Genomic DNA, 13,966 nt, shown 5'->3' with positions numbered 1-13,966 from the left:
TACAACATCCTATGTCCGTTACATCGTTTTCCCCCGTTTTGACGATTATATATTATTATTACTACGTAGGGTATCTACCCTTACCTATATAATCTCACGACTGACAAATTTTTTTTCACTTATCCGATAATATGTATTGCGGAGCCGTGACTATTTGTGATATTTTTTCTTCGCGCTACGACACTAATATATTAACACATTATTATACCTAACTATTATACGACGTATAACAAAAATACATTGATAATGATGATAATCAGTTGTGATTTTTGATTTATTTTACGTCGAATAGGTGACCATCAAATTAATTCATTTACACTTCGGAAATCGGAATACTTTATTCAGTAAGACACCGGGTAAGAAAAAACACAATTAATAATAATAAACGTAACCAAATCTCTATGCGATAATTATTTAAAATCAAAAAAACCAGGCAAAAAATTAATTTTTATCTGAATAATAATAAATTATATTTTTAATTTTAATTTTAAGAAAAATATGTTAATACTTTTAAATTTTCATTGACATACAATAAATTATAGCTATTCGGACGGTACAGTGATGTCTGTATGCTTTAATAATATAATTTAATTAAACCTTTGAACAATGATAATATTATAAATAATTGTAGTGAACGAATTTTCTTTAAAACAATCAATTGTGATAACATATTATTCGGACACATAATAATAAATTTCTTAATTATTTGTATTATTATAATAGTTCTGAAATAATTGATTTTTTTTTTTAATTTTCAGTCGACAGATTTTTATCATAAACTTCAGTTCTATAATCAGAACAATTAAATTTATATTCATATGAGGAATAACAAGTAAACTAAGTATTACTTGTGAGGTATTGACAGGTATAGACTGTGCTACAGTGCTACACGTCTTACACAAATAATCTAATAATGTGCACACCTATTGGAAATTATTGGAACCTCTATTTTTGTATACTTATATTTAACTTAAAAATTTGTAATACTGAGTTCATGGCTAATATTATAACTATTTTGAGCCCTTTCAAAAACCATTCGACGGTACGCACATTGGCCTGTTGAACTGTTGTTGTAAGTTCCAACATAAATTTGAATGGAAAATACAAGGAGGAAGATATAATAAACTATTTTCAACAATTGTGTACGAAAGTCCGTCAACTCAATTTGTTGGATGGTTTTCATACAACTTTGTTATACATTGAATGCCAACTTTGCGCATCTAGTTTATTCATAATATTATTAAAAATCGTTATACAATCATAGATAATGATATTATCGTTAGCTTGTAAACATTATATTATTATAATACGAGGCATTAGAGAACTGTTAGGAATTCATAATTTACATTTTTACGCTACGCGAACGTCATGTTGGTTTCGAGGACTCGTGACTTATTTTATTAAAAATGTTTCCGTCCCGCGTCCGGAGAACGGCTAAACTTACCGAAAACCTTTCCGGCAAACTCCGCCGCGTAATTAATGAGCGAGACAAGTCCTGCGCGCTCTGTCCCCGCGATATTAATGCGTTTTAAATGAACCTTCCTCACAGACACCTGTAAAACTAACGACTTTTTAATACCTTTATTACGTATATATGTGCAGGAGACGTAAACGCGGACATCCCGCGAACTCGGCGCCAGGGTCTTTGCATTTAAATTCAAAAATAAAACCAACAATGCCGGTCGACCGAATGCATCTCGTCAAATATTTCAGTCCATTGGTAGGGGGGGGGGGGGTAGTGATGGTGACGTGCTTAGGTCGGTGGTATTAAACAGTGGGTATTTTTTTTTGTATACGAAACCATTTTCGTTAGTTTTTTAGAATATGGGCTACAGCCCGCTCCTGACTTTTATACTACGATGCTTAACGATAACTCACTGTTGCCGTTATGTTTTTGAAATAGTTTGCTATATGAAACGGAACATGGATTATTATTTTTTTTATACTGAATAACATTATAAAAAACATGTCATTTTATTCGTGAAATAATAAGTTCGTCTTAAAAAATAAATAATAATAAACGTGTTGAATATCATACGCTATATTATATTCAATGGTGCAAAATGTGTCAACTCGTACTTTATAGTATTGACCTATTTAATGTAAGGTGGGAATATGTTATTAAAAAAAAAAAGAGTAAAAACTACATAAATAATGTAATTATATTTATTTAAAATGCGTACACACACGTAATTTTAAATTCAGATATCATTTGGGTCATGTTTTGTGTACCAAGTTATTAATATTCACTAATGTTTAAATTAAGCTCTTTCAAACTCGTGATAAAATTGTGCTTTTTAATATTAATGGCTCAAAGGACGTTTGAAGTCTTAACGTTCGAGATTTATATCATTCATAGTCGACGAGAAAAAAGATGAGCTATTTACGATTGCGGTGTTAATATAATTATTATATACATTATACATATTATATTATCCAAATAGACAACACGATGTCTAGTAACTTTTAAAATGTGTAACATAAATCTGATTTAATTTTAATGGCGAAAATTCTAACGCGACAATATTATTAAATATGATTTCAAAGCTTCGTGTTTACTAATTAATGCTTGTTTCATTTTATACGATTATAAATACTACAGTTTTGTCGTTTTAAATGAAATATTTTTACGAAACACAGAATTACTTGATAGAACATTAAATTCTACTTATCTATATGTATTATTTTGATTTAACGTAAACGATATAGTAATATGGTTGTAACGAAAAACAACATGACCACAAACACAGTCGATGTTTTATTTTTTTATGCGTCACGTATATTATAATTTCCACGACGGTGTTTTGTACTCATAGTCACGGTAATTCGCCTCATTCCTTACATACCGTTCTTATTATTATAAAGTAATTTTTTACCCATCTTAATAATATGTTATAAAATATTTTTTTGGACGTATACAACGATATTGTTTAAGGATATTGCTATACGCTTTCGTAGAGTTACGCTTCGAAAACGGAAACAACAAAACATTTTGCATACGATATTTCATTCAACTACCGATCCGGAATATCATTAAATGAATACTCATATATTATATAGATATAGAATGATTGCTTTAATGGTAAACACTTGTTTTCTAAAAAAATAAGAACGCTTTTGGAAAAACATATTTTTTTACATAACTCGAATTTATTATAAAAAACACGTTTGTAAAAAAAAAAAAAACGATTATTTAAAAATGTTTACCATTATCGTATTTAATTTTGTAAGTGGGTAGTTATATAGTATTAAAAGTTTAGTCGTGTAAAAATAGAGGGGCATACGGAGACCACCAAAAATGTTAGTTCACTTGTTCACTTATTCACTGTAATCTGCAGAGAACTTAAAATCATTTACTCATAAAGTCACAACTAATTAACAACTAGTAGTTTGAGATTCTGTCATTCAAAAAAACGTAAAAAAAAAAACGACCAAAAAAATGTATTTAAAATATGGTAATATGTTTTTTTTTTCAGATATTATGTAATTTTGTGTAGGTAATGTAATGACTTCAAAATATCGTGTACGTTACAAAAGAAAAAAACGTTGACCTTCAAAATAATCATTCTGTGGCGTATATGATATTGTTATATACTCGAATGTTTTATTAGCATTACCATATATTTGGCTATCGTTATTGTATATATTATTATTACAAAATATAATATACGTGTGTGTATCTACAGGAAAGACGGAAAATGTACCTTTTATACGAAAAACGTTTTACAGGGAAAACGCGGTTTTACCTGCTTAATATGTTTAGGGTACGGTTTTCATGTATATAATATTATTGCGTATATATGAGTAAGAATACTTATTTATAATGTATAATATGCGATATCTACTTCTACCTAACCAAATTAATCTGAACGGTGGTAGTGTGTGTTGTAAACACGCTTGTGATATTGTGGTAGCTGTAAGCTGTGTACATAATATACTGTTCGATTATTATAAATTTAATACTACAAAAAATAAAAACCTACGAAGGGTTTATATATTATATATTATAAAATAACGTTATTATTTATATTGATATTATTATTATTATTATTATTAAGAAACTAGATATAAATACGTATCGACGATTGTTGTGCTTTTTTATTTATTATTATTATTTAAAAGTCATCGTACGACTTAAGGGTTTAGACTTCGTTAATATTTTAATACAGATTTTGATATAATTTTATTCGTGTGGCTGATAATACAATCGATCTAAGATAGCAGTAAAAATAGTGTTTGCGCACAAAAACGTATGTCACAATTATTGTACAAAATTATTAGAAAAAAAATAAAGGTACACTTGATATACTAAAAACGCAATCAAGAAATCTACAGAATTTGTGGTACCGCAAAATGAGTAAAATTATTATTTTATTTGTTTTTGTAAATTTTAACTGCAATACTCTTTTATTTTCCTTCATTTCATACCAAGAGTTAAAGTTGATCGTGACCACACGATACGGTACGTATAGATTTCAAATAAATACTTCTTACTAGAGAACTCAAATCAAAGTGAATGATTAATACTATTATGTAAAAGGTAATATACGAAAAAAATGTAATACACTGACATTAAAAATCCAAGTCCTGGCTTAAATAGTATGATGACAACCAACTTAAAATGAAAACAAGAATATAATTTATAGAAGTGGCTATTTTTTCATTATTATTATTATTCACATTAATAATTATTTATGGTAGATAAAGAGTAAAAAATCAGGTAATTTTTGTAATGAATGAATAATGGTAGGTAGTCAATCATAATAATAATAATAATATTATGGTAATATGGTTTTAAATTAATGTAAATGACGTATATTATGTTTTTCAATAAAGAAAAACTGATAACACGGCGTGTTGAATAGGCAATTTAGCTACACCACTTAACCATTGTTTTCCTTTTGTGCACTTAAGATTGATGTTGCTTATCTTATTTGTTGTAATATGTATAATACCTATAATTTTATAGATTATGCATTTATTTTGAATTTTTATATTACATAAAAATCTTAAGTTTATGTGGTTTTTAATAGTTTTTAGTTAGTGGTGAATCCAACTTAAAAACAAATAATCATTTAGTAAATGTAATACTTTACGCTTATACGTAATATTGTATCAATATGTATATAAAATGTCTTTTATACTATTGCGAATAAAAATGATGAATACGTGTTTTGTAGTATATGGTTCAATGGTTCAGTATTAATATGAATACAGTTTCAATATAAATAATCACTTCTCGATTAAAAGGTAAAATAAAATATACAATATTAAATATTAAATATTATTTTAATTCAATAATAAGTTACGCATTAATTCTAAAATATTACATACTTAATTATTCCAAAGATAGAAATCTCATATTTTCCACATTACTTTAACATAACTTCTATACGCCTTATTCACTGGAGTATATTTTTGTTGCTATAGTTTGACAATTCGTACCCTAATGCTGGTTACTACAATTTTATGATTCTATTTTATTTCATTGATATGAATGTTTGTCCATGAACACACACACACACCCACACACACACAATATATATATATAGTGGTGTTTGAAACGTGTGTAGTCATATATGATTATGATTATAAATTTATAGTAATATTAATAATTTATTCGTTTTTTTCGCACTGGCATTACGATCAAATGGGAAAACAAGCAAAGTCCACCCTATATATTTGTACACTGCAGATGATACCTGTCTAATATTCACACGATTCATGGTCGCTGTACTATGATTGGTGTAATCTCTCCAGATATTATTATAGTAATATAATATCTTTCGTTTGTGCAGACGAATTATTTGCTGTGCTGTTGACACATGGCGACCCTTTTTTTTTGCCCATGCGTCAACAGCTCACATGATTTTTCTCGAACACCGCCTCGAATTAATACGCTTGGCCACGTAAACGAATAGCGTTTTAGCGTTTAGTTTACTATTTATTATAATGATAATTATTGTTCAGCCAGTTAGGCTAAGTATAACAAACAACGTAATAATCTACTGGTACAATAAACTACCCACAATGAACGTGAGATAATCTATCTGATAAGCGATTGACGATCGACATTATGTAGCTATCTTGTTTATTCATTAAAGTTTAATGAGTGATCAGTCAAGTTTGATCATTTCCTCTTCCAACTTATCTTTGAAAGTGACTTTTTTTTTTAATTATGATTATTGAAACTTTATAAAGTATACATTTTTAGAAAATAGAGATCATATTTTCAAATACTTAGATTTCAAAACCATTCAATAAATGTCCTGTTTCGACACATGCTTACCGCGGAAATAACGTATTATTAAATGTAAATAAAAACCCAATAATAAATAGTTTATGAGTGATCATCTAATTTTATATCTAAATATAATGATAATAATTCGTGATATTAATACATTTTTTCTGGGGTTAGTTAACAAAATTTAATTTAATACTACACATATATTCAAAATGTTATGTAAACCCATAATTAAAGACTATCATACATCTTATTATAATATTAAATTTAATAATTCAAAATCTACGAATTTTGATTTGTATGCAGTCATGGTTTAAAAAAAATCACTTGCTTAACAGTGAACAGTAATATTTTCATCTGGAAAAATAATTTTGAAAAATGACGATATACTCGTAAAAATAAAATATCTAAAGTTAATAACTATAATATTAAAAAGTAAATATTCCAAAAATTAAATTAAAATTAAATGCACTATAAAATAATAAGAGGTTAGAGGATGAGCGTGCTTGGTGAATCACCCTATATCGACTTATAACCATGGCGCCTGCATGGTCGTAAAATGAGAAAGTCTTCTATATACACGACCCGCTGTTAGTCTACTCACTGCTGTCTATAGGTGAGGGGTATAGGGTTAATTTGTAAAAGGTCAGAGGTTCATCGTTAATTTGAATGAAATAACTACGTCAAAAGTTATTACATCATAAAGATCGATCGCCGAAAATCGAAAAAATATTTTTTGGCGGTTATATTGTATACATTATAGTAAAGATTTAAAACGCTTAAATATTCCAATATCTTTTATATTCACCTGTAAGATCTTTAAAAAATATTTTCAAAATATATTTGATCATTCAAAAGTTGTATACCTATCTAGTATCTATACCATAATAATAATATAAAATATTATGTCATAATGCACGTTTTCATCAGTAGGTATATGACATTTTGAATATTATAAAATTAATTTTAAAATCTACACTACGATGATATACTCGAACTAAAATAATCAATAAAATGTTTATACTTGTTTGAAAAATCATTAAATATTTTTAATGTTATAAATTGAATTATCGATATTGAATTTTGTCATTTTACGTCTTACATTAATTATTTACAATTAAGAAAAAAAAATGTCATCTCTAAACATTAACGCCATATATTTTTATGTAATTTTTGTTAGTTTTCAGTATTCTTCCAACTATATATATATATATTAGATATATCTCGATATTGATTTTGATCAAAATTTAAAAAATGTGGTTATTAAAAATGTTCCTAAAATTACGTTTTTTAGAAACATCCCGAGCTACATAGTGCCAAAATATCCATAAACGTATTGCTGTACCTACGTTGTATTATTTATATCGAATCAATAAATTATATTTTCTGCAATAAAATAATAAATAAATAATAACAATGGGGGAACGTCCGTTCATAGTATGTATCAGTATTATTGTGTTTACCGTTTCGACTGCGATATGTCAATCCGAACGCATTGAATTCGATTATTAATTATTACTGTTTGTGTTTAATTTTAGATCCATAAATCATACATAATAATATAATACGACGGCAACCATATTATTGGGAAGTCGACGCGCTCCCGGGCTGTGCTCACCGTAGCTTGTTTTTACGTCATCGGCCGTGTTTACATTTTACGAGTACACGTCCGTAAAAACGTTTCGCAAATCACGTACGTGCTCCGCAAAAACATCCGGCTGTGTGTTGTTATAACGTTTAATATAATAATATTGTTAGATAATAATCTGTAAATATTCACGAAAACGAGAAGACAAAAAAACAAATCGATCGTAAACTGTATAATATTATTCACAGCATATTATATTGTTTTTTTTTTTTTTTTATCGGAGTACTACGGTACCGCTGAAAAATGAAACTTATCTCATTCCTCGGCTTTATTTCTTTTTACGAGAATGTAATATTAATAATTCTTAACCTTTTTTTTGGGGGGGGGTAACTAAAGCGATCGTTTTACTTATAATTTTAGATTTTTAACGGAGCTAGAGAGCCATATTGTTTGTACAATGACGTTTACTTTGTTTGTTTTTTCAGGGGCAGTAAAACAGCTCAAAACGTTCCGTTCTATAGCACCTCTGTACACTACCTATGTATACAGATTGAAAAATGAACGCAGATTGCATATTAGAGTAGTCGTTTTTTTAAATTATATTTATTTAAAAGTAATTCAATTTGCTATCTAAAAATGTTATTCAAGTTGATTAAAACCACTATTTGACATTAACCATATTTTAACAAGGCATCAAGAAAACTTAATACATATACATATAATTATATATTATATATTATTTTAAGTATATTATCATTTACTATATTATAATCATTAAATCAAATACAATTTCGACTAGCATCCGATATTAATTCGTATATACATAGGTTCGTGTAAAGCAGTTAATTCGAAAGACGCGTATTCGATTTGTGTAAAATATAATATATTATAATATTTATTGATTATTCTGTAAATCCCCTCCTTTATCGCGTATTAATCAACTAATTAAATTTTTATTTAAAAAAATAGAACTAACTTTGGAGGAAGAAGATACAGGATACGATCACCACTCAAAACAAAACGCACACACACACACACACACATAATAAAAAAAGGATGACAAAATAATTTATTAAATTCATTGTATCGTGCACAGGAGTTATAATAATAATTATTAATATTATTATACCACGAACGTGATAGACCTCCGTCTCAAAACAACGGGACAACGTTCATGTAATATTTAAATACCGCACAGTGTGATACGGATGCATATTTAAAATAATCGTTTGCCGACAGCAGTTTGCTTCGTCGACCCGTTTCTGAGCTTGCATTTTACATTATTATTATAATAGCATGTTAATCAGCTATTTGTCGACTAATAAGTTACATTAACGCTTCAAGTCATAATATTATATCCTTCACATATCGTCATCATAATTTTACCGTCATTCGATTCTGAATATACTTGATTGTTTATATACAATAATATATATTATTTTTTATCAAATTTACTGCTAGCGCAAAACCGAATTGTGTACTAATTATTAACTCTTCGAGTGTTCTGTGTCACGAATTTACTGGGTCAAGTACAATTATTCCTATCTTGTTTTCTCTCGCCACCCTCGCTACTTGGGTACCAAACTATACTTAGACATATACAATTTTGTTTTTGTACGTTTTAGTCGAATTAAAAGAAAATTCTTTACCAAGTCAAACAGTCGCAATTAGTCGTCAAAACGATCGTTTCCGAGACAAACTATTCTTTTAATAACAATAATTAGTTCCGTCGACGCCGTCCAATTAGTTTTTACAACAGCGGTGCCGGCAGCGTTACATTAACAGATATGATGTGCATTTTAAATTTCGATTGTTTTGCTCGAAACCTTATTAAGACTTGCACATAAATTTAAGACCCATTCATACAGCAGAACGCGACCAAGACAACGCACGATGTCTGCAGTGCATAAACTTTTCGTGCAATTAGATAACTTTTGGACTTTTATTAAATGCGCGTGTCTACCCGTGAAATGACATAGACGCAGTGTACCTATATATACAAATAATATGTGTGTGTGTTTAAATATATTGTGGTCTGCTGTTTCGGAGGCAATCATCGATATACCGTAACCAAAACGCCCCCACGAGATGGGTAATATATAGGTAGGTACATATTTAGCAATAATAATTATAGGCACGCACGCTCTAAGTTAAAAGCTAGCCCTTTTAAAACTACGGGTTAGGAACACTGCAAATAAAACAAAACAATAATATTATATCAACATAACGATGATCGACAGAACGATAAAATAATAATTATCAACTTCGGCATTTCATATGATATGATATTGCAGAATATAAAGGTATACACTTAAATTTTTTTTGTCATGTTTTAGTCATTTTATGTGCCGTTATACCAAAAGAGTCTTCTAATAAGTGTATTTTTATAATTTTCACGTAGCTTTATCAAGTGTATATTATAATAAAATTCTATAATGGTAAAAAATGAAGACTGAAATAAAGACAAATAATTCATACTTGAAATTTTTTTTTGGAATTAGAGAATATTTAATTTTTTTCAAGATAATACATTGATAAATTTTAAACAATTTGAAAAAAAGTACAAATGTATTTTAATTTAAAATCATTATCATTAGTTTTTGCTGTTGAGAAATATTCTACATTTATTTATTTATTATCTATTTTTTTTGAATTTAAAAATTGTTTTAAGTTTGTTACATTGGTTGTCTAAAACTTTTAACACTTTTGGTATACACGTAATGACATCCTTAAATACTATCTAATCAAAGTGCCGTTATTATATGTATGTTTTTGTTAAAAAAAAATAATAATAATATGTTGTATACTAAAGTTTACTTTTGTAATTTTAATCAATTTTACTCAAAGAATATAAGTAGAATATATACATTATACGTTGTAGATTTTCTCAGAGTATATTAACATCATATTTCGATTTTGTTTTTGTTTTTAGTAAACAAATCTTTACTCTAGTTACAAAATAATTACATAAGCTTGGGTCGTATAACCTAACATTTTTTATGGACTCTGTAAATTATAGATCTGTGCGCTATGTACAGTATACTTGTTATAAATATTTCAAAACGGAAAAATAACTAAATAATTTGAGTTTATTTAAAACTAATTATAATTGGTACATTTTTAACAGTATTAACTCAATTTTTAATTTAATTACTTTTAAACGATGGTATGAATATTATATTATATTAATCTGAAAACGACTATCAATTTTCGTTCAACGTTAGAAAGATTGTAACGTTATTTACTAATTGATCACTGACGTAATATGATGTAGTATACTTAGATGTATAAATTATATGCACTTTATTTGTGTTTAAATACGATTTTAAAATATTTAATTTGTACACTCAATTTATCGTTATCCCGCACTCACATAGGTATTAAAATAAAAATATTTTTAAATTGTTTTCCTAACGATTTTTAAGGGCCAGTACGCAAACTGAAGATACCATTACTGTATTTACATCTTAATATAAATATTGAAAATTCCAAAATGACGTTAGGAAATTCCTTCAATATTGGACCCCAAGGTCCCAAATAATGAAAAAAAAAGTTGTAGTATTTAATAACCATAATCTTTATTCGACGAATATTTTTTAGTAATTAAAGTTTTAATAAAGTTAAAAGTTCTAAGATTATATATAAAAATAATATTCATTGTAATATACTGAATAATATCTTAAATGTTTTAGTATAAATAACGAAAAAATGTTATAATAATATTATGTATTATTACATAATATTATCATTGACTGTACCAATGTTATAAAAACCAAGAAATTGTAGGAATAAGCTTTTAATTCCATGTGTACTCAACTAAATAGAATTAATGCACAATTACTTTTTTATTTCGTTAACAAATGTGGTAAAATATTAATTAAATCATCAATACATTTGAAAAAGTAAATAAAGTAATATAAAAAATAAAGTAAAGTATAAAAAAGTATATAAAAAAAATACACTACTAATAACAAATAAAACGTTTCACTAAAATAATAAAATTATTAACACTTAATATTTTTTCTACTCTATCGCAGATTATCTATGGTAACTTAAAAATATTTTATTTTTATCGACCGTTTGTCAAAAACTTTTGAATTTTCTATGGTAAATATTTCAAACACTAAATACTCTGCAATCATATTTCTGTTGATAACAAACAAAAAAATCTCGAAATTTCTTTTTTCTTAAAAAACCCCGATTACTTAATCAAAGCCATTACTTTTGGTTGTAGCGTAAAATTAAGAAATTTACCCAAAAACGTGGTATTATATCATATATGAGCGGGTATACTTGGCCGCGAATCAAATTAATTTTAATCGTATTAATTACAAAAAAAGTTATGAATCATATTTTTTCATCACCAAGCATTTTTAATTGCGGCAGAATTTATAGTTTAAAAATTCACTTTTTTATTTCCAATAAAAAAACGAAATAAAATTATACTTAATATAAAAAATCTGATTAGTTCATTTTTAACTATATTAATACGTATACAATATACAAGACCAGGCAGGATATATTTAAAAATTATCAATCACACTAACCAAAACTAGATAATTTTGAAAATTTATATCATTTTATTTTTGAATTTTGATTATATTTTTATTTTTGTAACACATTCATATAATATTTTATTATATAGGAAACTAAAAATCTAAAATATTAAATTCAAGTTCAAATTATTATTTTAAAATGCTGTTATACTCAGCATTAAATCGCATTATGTTCTATTTTTGAAATTTAAAATCACAAAAATCAAATATTAAATAACTTCTTTCTGTTTATAAAAAATCCAAAATTTAAAAATAAACTTTTTTTTTTAAATATTATAATTTTTAGATTTAATCATAAATATGTGAATTCGATACGTTATGATTCTAGCCGATAAGAATAATAATATTGTCATTTAAATAAATTATTTGTTTTTAAAAATTAAATGAAACTAATCTTAGACAGAAAAATGTTAAAACGTCGTAACTCTTAGTCGAATTTTAACGATCCGTGTACTTTGACCGATTTTATATTCCAGAATTCATTGAATAATTTATTTATATCACTGTTACTATGTTGTTATGTTTATCAGCTGTTGTCGAGTTAGGTACACAAACAGATGATATTATTATTATTATCGTGCAGTCATAACATTATCAATTATAATAATATTATTATTATTAATTATTATGTACCTGCTTGCTTATTGCGATCAGCTGCGGAGGCGGCGGCGGGCTAAAGTGACGGCGGCGGCGACGGTCGGGCGCGTGTGTCTATCGTCGGGCGAACGGCGTCCGTACTGAACCACATGCGAGACACGCCGCCACGACCACCCGACGATTTTCCGGGAGCGCAAGCGCCCGCGTCGCGACACGCCAACGCCTCCGACGCTGTACCGGTCAACAAGTCACCACTGTCGAGCGCGCGCATCGCCGTGTCGTCCGCATGGTCTCTCGGTCTCTCCGCCCTCTTGTATCGTTTTACCGTGGTCGCTATACGCCCCCCGTGCCCCAACAAACACCCCCCCAGTTAAAGACCCCCCGAGGGCTGTGTGTGCCTTTTTTTTCTTTTTTTTTTTACTCCGACGGGCACATACGATCGTTTTTTTATTCGCGGCCGTTCGCGTGCGTTTCTCGTCACTCCGATTTTTCGTTTAAGAAATCCGTCATAAACTGCCGACATCGTGCTGCGGTGAAATTCGTCTGTCACGGTCATCGGATTAATATCTTTATTCTTCCGATCCGTCAGTTCCGATCTGAATTTCGTCTCCGGAGTAAAACCGGACACGTTTTTTTTTTAATCGTAAATCCAAAATAAATTTCATTGCGAAAAGCCGAAATTGTACGTCTATTTTTTATTATTTTCGTAAAATACTCAGTCTTCTCGCTCACTACATTCGACTTTGTCACTTTATTATAGGTACGATCACAGAAAATAGTAAATACTATCGTTTTTTCGTCCAATAATAATATTATAATCAGCCTCAATAATACCTAATATAACCAGTGACAGTCTGACCTAACGGAATATAGGGAACGTTCCCCAGGGACAGCTAGCCTATTGGCATAACCTGTTATGACTTGGACGACTGTCCGAAGTATAATAAATTATTAATTCGTATAAAATATTCAGTTTTAATT

General features: G+C 28.2%; 1 protein-coding gene across 1 annotated transcript in view; it reads right to left on the bottom strand.

Moving 5' to 3' along the window:
- The window catches only part of LOC114132859 (heterogeneous nuclear ribonucleoprotein C-like 3), a 111,455-nt gene extending 98,263 nt beyond the window's left edge, over positions 1-13,192 (bottom strand). Inside the window, exon 1 of the mRNA XM_050198048.1 lies at positions 13,022-13,192. The gene's annotated coding sequence lies outside the window, so the exon portion shown is untranslated. The remainder of the gene's footprint in view (positions 1-13,021) is intronic.
- Positions 13,193-13,966: the final 774 nt, after the last annotated feature.

The sequence above is a fragment of the Aphis gossypii genome, chromosome 1, assembly GCF_020184175.1.
Source record: "Aphis gossypii isolate Hap1 chromosome 1, ASM2018417v2, whole genome shotgun sequence".
NCBI classification, from domain to species: Eukaryota; Metazoa; Arthropoda; class Insecta; order Hemiptera; family Aphididae; genus Aphis; species Aphis gossypii.
The sequence above is the reverse complement of the archived record's forward strand: the minus strand, read 5'-3'. Positions and strand labels throughout refer to the sequence as shown.